At 40.1% G+C, this 7,092-nt stretch overlaps 1 protein-coding gene across 1 annotated transcript in view; it reads left to right on the top strand.

The window, feature by feature from the left end:
* Positions 1–7,092, top strand: part of tox (thymocyte selection-associated high mobility group box) — a gene marked incomplete at its 3' end in the record, with an annotated part of 72,161 nt that overhangs the window by 45,811 nt on the left and 19,258 nt on the right. The gene's annotated exons all lie outside the window — the stretch shown is intronic.

Genomic DNA, 7,092 nt, shown 5'->3' with positions numbered 1-7,092 from the left:
GCACCTGCATTGATCCTGACCTGAATTGTCTAAAACATTCAAACAAATCTATCACTAGTGAACATTTTAATGTTGAAACATTTAATAGATTACATGAGAGTATTAACTCCCACTCACATCTGTTTTCTACCTTTCACCTGAATGTACAGAGCCTTAATAGCCTTATATGACCAAGTATGACCATCTTGTACATTATCTATCTTCACTGAATCACCAATTTTCAATCATTGCTCTTTCAGAAACATGGCTATCAGAATCAACAAAAACACTATATGACATGTCTTTATATAATAATGCTGTTCACTCCTCTAGATCAGACAGAGTGGGAGGATGGTGTGTCAATCTATGTTCATAACAGGTTTCATGATGATCTTGCTTTTGAGCGTCTTTCAGCTGAGAATCGCTCTTTATTAAAATTCCTTTATGTACATTTTTTTGATGGCAAGAACGTTATAGTGGGATGTATCGACCCCCTGATACAGATAAAACAACTTTCAATGATATTCTTATTAACACTAGACTTAAGTAATAAAGAAAATAAGCTATGTTTCCTACTCAACAGATGCCGTGGATGTGTGCCCTTGAGCAAGGCCGTTCTTCTTCTTCTTTTGGCACAGAGGTTGAAGGTTTAGAGGAGGAAACATGTCATTCACAGCTTCTCCTTATGAGTCATGTTCGCTGTGAAAGGTGTGCTTGTAATGTGAACACTGTGTGTGTGTGTGTGTGTGTGTGTGTGTGTGTGTGTGTGTGTGTGTGTGTGTGTGTGTGTGTGTGTGTGTGTGTGTGTGTGTGTGTGTGTGTGTGTATGCGTGTGCGTGTGTGAAAGGGACTTAATCCTGACTACATTAGTCTGTATAGCAGCTCCTCACGCACGAGCAACAGCCTATTGTGCTGACATGAATAGAACAATGAGGACAAGAGAGAGAGAGAGAGAGAGAGAGAGACAGACAGACAGACAGACAGACAGACAGACAGACAGACAGACAGGGAAAGACAGACAGACAGACAGACAGACAGACAGACAACCGGGCAGCGTAATATATGTAGAGTGCTGGTTCTCAAAGTGAGGTCTGGTGACCCTCCCAGGGGTCCTTGAGGAGGTTCCAGGGGGTCCCCAGCTATGTGAAAATAGCCCCGATCTACAAGCTCACAGTGTGTGTGTTTTGCTATCGGGCTGTTTTTGAAAAAAAACGAATGTTTACGAATGTTGACAAAATGGTCTCTGATGAAGTACCTGGCACAACATCTTAACACATGGGTGCCAAACAGTGGTGGAAAAAGTACTCACAGTCTTTACTTAAGTAAAAGTATCAATACTGCAATGTAAAAAATACTCTGTTACAAGTAAAAGGCCGGAATTCAAAATGTACTTGAGTAAAAGTACAAAAGTATGGAGAGAGAGAGAGAGAGAGAGAGAGAGAGAGATGAAGGGAAAGACAGACAGGGAAAGACAGACAGGGAAAGACAGACAGGTCAGTGAGTGTAAGGGAGGGGGGGTAGGGTGTAGGACAAGGCATTAGTGAGGTGGTCTGCTTTATCTGTCAGGAGCTCACAGTGATAAACACAACGTTCTCACGCAAGCGTCCTGGAAAAAAAAAACCTGGACAATTTGTGATTATATAAAATATTTATTTATATAATGGAGCTCTGGTTCTGGGAAACCAAAAGGTCAACGATCCATCGCTCTCACCTGGCACGGTTCCATGTTGTTAAAACGTGTTGCGTCTTATTACTTTTTGTCACAATAAAAGAGTGAAAGGACAGCTTTAACCCATTAAAACCGGGAACGCATCTGTGTCATTTTATGATTTCTTTGGCTATACAAAAATAGCAGATATACAAGCTCATAGCGCGGCACCGAGTGCCGCGCTATGAGCTTGTATATCTGCTATTTATTTTTAATTCGTGAAAAATTGTGCAAATCGTTGAATATTATATATTTTTAAAGCGAACATTTTTAACTCAAATCTTTGCTTCTTGGGGGGAAAAACATATTTTGAGATGGGCGGGGTCCAAATACATATCATTTTGGGTGGTCCTTAATATGAAAAAACAAAACAACAATTCTAAAAACTGTTAGGATTTAGAAGACATTTGTAGAATAGATTTGAGTTACAAATGTTCGCTTAAAAAAAAGTTCTTTCACAAAAATAAAATAGCAGATCTACAAGCTCATATCAGTGCCGCACTATGGGCTTGTAGATCTGCTATTTTTAATAGCCTAAAGAAATCTAAAAATGACACAGATCCCCGTCACAAATAAAAAAAAAATAGCAGATCTACAAGCTCATAGCGCGGCACTCGGTGCCACGCTATGAGCTTGTATATCTGCTATTTTTGAATAGCCAAAGAAATCATAAAATGACACAGATGCGTTCCCGGTTTTAATGGCTTAACGTCTGTGTGCATCTCACAGATTGGACGAGGAAGGCAGGAAGGTGATAAAGGCTGCGGTAGACGTTGAAAATACATCATTTTTGTGCGAGTGACACCTGTCAAAAGGGGTCGTACTCTGTTTTATACTCTTGTCCAGTGGTGGAAAAAGTACTCAAATATTTTACTTAAGTATCAATACTGCTACGTAGAAATACTCTGTTACAAGTAAAATTCAAAATGTACTTGAGTAGAAGTAAAAAAGTGTTGGCATCAAAATGTACTTAAAGTACCAAAAGTAGAAAGTACTTCTATGCATGAATGTCCCATTTCACAACTTATAATATATACAAATATTTTGAAACCTTATTCCTAAACGTAACCTCAGTAAAACTATGCCTAAACCTAACCTTATTCCTAAACGTAACCTCAGTAAAAATATGCCTAAACCTAACCTTATTCCTAATCGTAACCTCAGTAAAACTATGTCTAAACCTAACCTTATTCCTAAACGTAACCTCAGTAAAACTATGTCTAAACCTAACCTTATTCCTAAACGTAACCTCAGTAAAACTATGTCTAAACCTAACCTTATTCCTAATCGTAACCTCAGTAAAACTATGTCTAAACCTAACCTTATTCCTAATCGTAACCTCAGTAAAACTATGTCTAAACCTAACCTTATTCCTAAACGTAACCTCAGTAAAACTATGCCTAAACCTAGGAAAACAAATACAAGAATAGAAGAGCCGCTGGGGGTGAGCGGTCTGCAAAAAAAAAAATGGGTGTGAGCGTGTTTTGGGGCGAGCCTTCCGGTTACCTGTCTAAATCTAACCTTATTCCTAAACGTAACCTCAGTAAAACTATGTCTAACCCTAACCTTAACCTCAGTAAAACAAATACAAGAATACAAGAACCGCTGGGGGCAAGTGTGTTTTGGGGCGAGCGTTCCGGTTAACCCAGTATAATGACATGGCACAAAATAGGAACGCCAGGCAGTGTTGCCAGATTCTGTGAGAGAAACAAGCAACCAGGTCTAGGAAAACCAGCCCAAAAGAAGTGACTATGGGTCACATGAGTACTTTAACATGTACATCAGCTATTTGAAAATAGCAGATCTACAAGCTCACAACGAGTCGTGATGCGACGCGTTGTGAGCTTGTAGATCGGCTATTTTCAAATAAAATCTTGCGGGGAAATTATGATAAGCAGATCTGGCAACCCTGACGCCAGGTCTGAAAGTGGTTGAGGAGATCAGGAGCCTGAGCAAGGATATATATCTTTAAGCTTGTGCCAGTTTATTTTTATTTACATGCATTTCCATATTATGACAGAAGAACTGTGGAGGGACAGAAGGGCACGTTGTGCGTTTATGTGTGCTGTGAGCGTGCTCTGTCTCATGCACGACTGGAAAAAACATCCATTAGTGTTGAAAATAGCCCCACATCTTTACTGAAACGGCCTGAATGTGCCATATGTTGCACCATCCATAGACCCATGACCTTTGGATGGCTGTCAGGCCAGCTGTGATTGGCTGTTTGAGCAGACATCCCCGTCTGTTTTCAAATGCTTGCTCCCTTATTCTGGGCATCATGTCCTAATGGGTGAACATTCTGCAAAGATAGATCTACACAGTGTTGCCAGACGTACGATAATTATTTTAATAATTTAATAATACTTTTACCCTCTATTCGATGTACAATCAGTAATTCCAAAAATGCTCAAATGTACGATAATTTCGCCATATCACATACAAGTTTTTTTTTTTTTCAGATCTACAAGCTCATAGCCGCGCTATGAGCTTGTAGAGCTGCTATTTTTGAATAGGCAAAGAAATAAAAACATTACACAGATGTGTTCCCAGATTGAAAGGGTTAAAACCAAGCCCCCAGAACCCAGTGGTTGCATTGAAGCGCATTGGACATGCTGGCCATTCATAGGTACTGCAGCTGAGGCCACTGTACATGAACGAGCAGAAAACGGTTTCCACCAATGGGCTCGACTTTCACGAGCTTGCGCAAGAGCTTGTGCACGGGGCTGTGCACCGAAGTGACGCAAAACGCGTCACAGAAACGCCTCACAGAAGCCCCCAAATAGGCCTCGCCCATCACATTTTCCAACCCTGAAGAAAGGGTGATTTCGGCCCATGCGCTGGGTGAGCAACTCATTGTAAGTGGATGGGAGGGGATATCCGGTGCCCTCTCTATTATTTTTGAGTGGTGCCGAAGGCAACCACTCCTATATCTGGCTTTGTCTGTGTGTGTGTCCGTATGTATGTATGTATGTATGTCTGTATGTCCGTGTGTCCACCAAGCTAACATTGGTCAAGCATCACGTGACACGTGACAATATGTTGAAAGGGTGTGCTTTGATTGGCTAGCAAGACGCATGACGAAATAGTGTCCCTATAAATAGGTGTGTCACTTTGAAACATTATTTATATGTTTCAAAGTGACGTCAGTGCCATCAGCAAGCTAACATTGGACATGTTAGCTTGGCTGATTGAACATGTTAGCCAAGCTAAGCAAGGCACCACTCACTTCACACAGGGTGTGATTTTTTAACTCTATGGTTAAAACTGTAGCTGTTTGCTACGGATACATTGTGTCTACACCACAATGTATCTGAACACAGCAGCACCATACTGAACATACTGTAGGAGGAGGGAGAGACAGACAGACAGACAGACAGACAGACAGACAGACAGACAGACAGACAGACAGACAGACAGACGAGCAGAAGAAGGTGGCGCAGGAGAAAGGAGAGGCAATGTATTGGGAAGAGAGAGAGAGGGAGAGGGAGAGGGAGAGAGAGAAGTAGAGATCAGTTTGTCCAGTGAAGCAGAACAGGCTGTCAGTCTCTAGAAAAGATCTCCTCTGTCAGATTAGTATGAGAGTCCAATGTTCTCTCTCTCTCTCTCTCTCTCTCTCTCTCTCTCTCTCTCTCTCTCTCTCTCTCTCTCTCTCTCTCTCTCTCTCTCTCTCTCTCTCTCTCTCTCTCTCTCTCTCTCATTCCGTGTGGTTCATGGTTGCTATGCCAGTGTCTCATTATCATTCTCAGATCATCCATCAGTCATGTTCCGTTGACGTGCTGCAGGATGAGAATTGATGCGTTTGTTACGTTGTGCACAACACAGATAAGTGTGTGTAACGTGTTTCTACGTAGATGTGTAGCAGCGTGAGTGTGTAATGGTGAATGAATGAAAGAATGAATGTTTGTTCAAAAGGCTCCAGAATATCCCCAGAATATCCTCCGAAAAATAATTAGTCAGTGTTAAAAAGGACTAGTTCAACCAAAACATGTCTTATTTTCTATCAATTACACACCCAATGAAGCCATGAATTCATGGAGATTTTTTTTGTTTTCCATCAAATTATTGGCTCAGGAATCCGACAAAAACAAAACAAATCTTCACGAATTCAAGGCTTGATGGGGTGTGTAATTGATAGAAAATAAGTCATGTTTTGGGTGAACTACTCCTTTAAGACCATTCAGTGGGGTTCAATCGTCAAGCATACTTAATAATTGCTGGACATAGTGTATTATAATGATCCTAGTTGTATTACATTATAATGATCTTATAATCACTATAAGTGGTCTATGGGTGCAACCCATTAAGACCTGGAACGCATCTGTGTCACTTTAGATTTCTTTGGCTATTCAAAAATAGCAGATATACAAGCTCATAGCGCGGCACCGAGTGCCGCACTATGAGCTTGTAGATCTGCTATTTTTCTTAAGTTAGGATTTAGATTTCTTTTAAGAATGGCCTCAGGTCTTAATGGGTTAAGTAAAGTAATTGGATAGCAAGTGTTACCAATTTATTTCATTGCACTTTAGTTATTTTATAGAGAGGGATTTAGATTTGTTTTCCTCCCTCAAAAGTCAGTCCCTGGAAAATAGGATTACAACTTGTTTTTTTTTTTCATGTTGAGTGTGTCAGCATTTGATCAGATGCATCATGTCACAAATGCACTTCCTAACAAATACACCACGGTGGGGAAAAAAAACAACACTTAACTCAGCTGCTTGTTGTTGTGAAAATGTAAACCACCATTTGTTCTCTCGAAACTGTCTTCAGATGACAATTCCATCCGTGTGACATTCTGTCAACGCCTTGATTGTTGTCAATGAGGTTTTGCACCTACGTCATTATGGGTGAAAATAAAAAGTCAAAACATGAAAAGAAAATGCTTGTAGATATAATAATAATTGTGCTATTTTCGCTATTCATCGTACAACAAAGTATGAAAGAAGTAGAATTATAATAACATCTCCATGTTGTAGGGCTGGAATATTTTTAAAAATTGCTTTTTTCCCCCCAAAAAAGATATTGTTTACAAATACTGAAAATAGTTGCTCTACAAGCTCACGATGCACCGGTGAGCTTGTTAGATCAGTTATTAAGAGGTTAATCAATTTAGTCGATTGTATATATTTTTAAAAATAGAGTTTTCCCTCTATTATTAGATTGATTGAAAAGGCATGTCATGTACAGTATATATCTGCTGCTATGCTCACGCACCTTGAGTCTTATCTCAGGTACTTACCGCACCGGATAGATATACTATGTGTAAATATGTAGATAAATTGTTGTTTTTATTGATCTCTCTCTCTCTCTAACCCTTGCCCCCCCCTCCCCCCTTCTTCTTCCCTTTCTTTTTTATGGAAATAACAAACACGATGTAGAACAAATTTCACCCACTGATTCTGGTTCTA

This window comes from Gymnoscopelus microlampas, assembly GCF_963454915.1.
Source record: "Gymnoscopelus microlampas genome assembly, chromosome: 5".
NCBI classification, from domain to species: domain Eukaryota; kingdom Metazoa; phylum Chordata; class Actinopteri; order Myctophiformes; family Myctophidae; genus Gymnoscopelus; species Gymnoscopelus microlampas.
The sequence above is the reverse complement of the archived record's forward strand: the minus strand, read 5'-3'. Positions and strand labels throughout refer to the sequence as shown.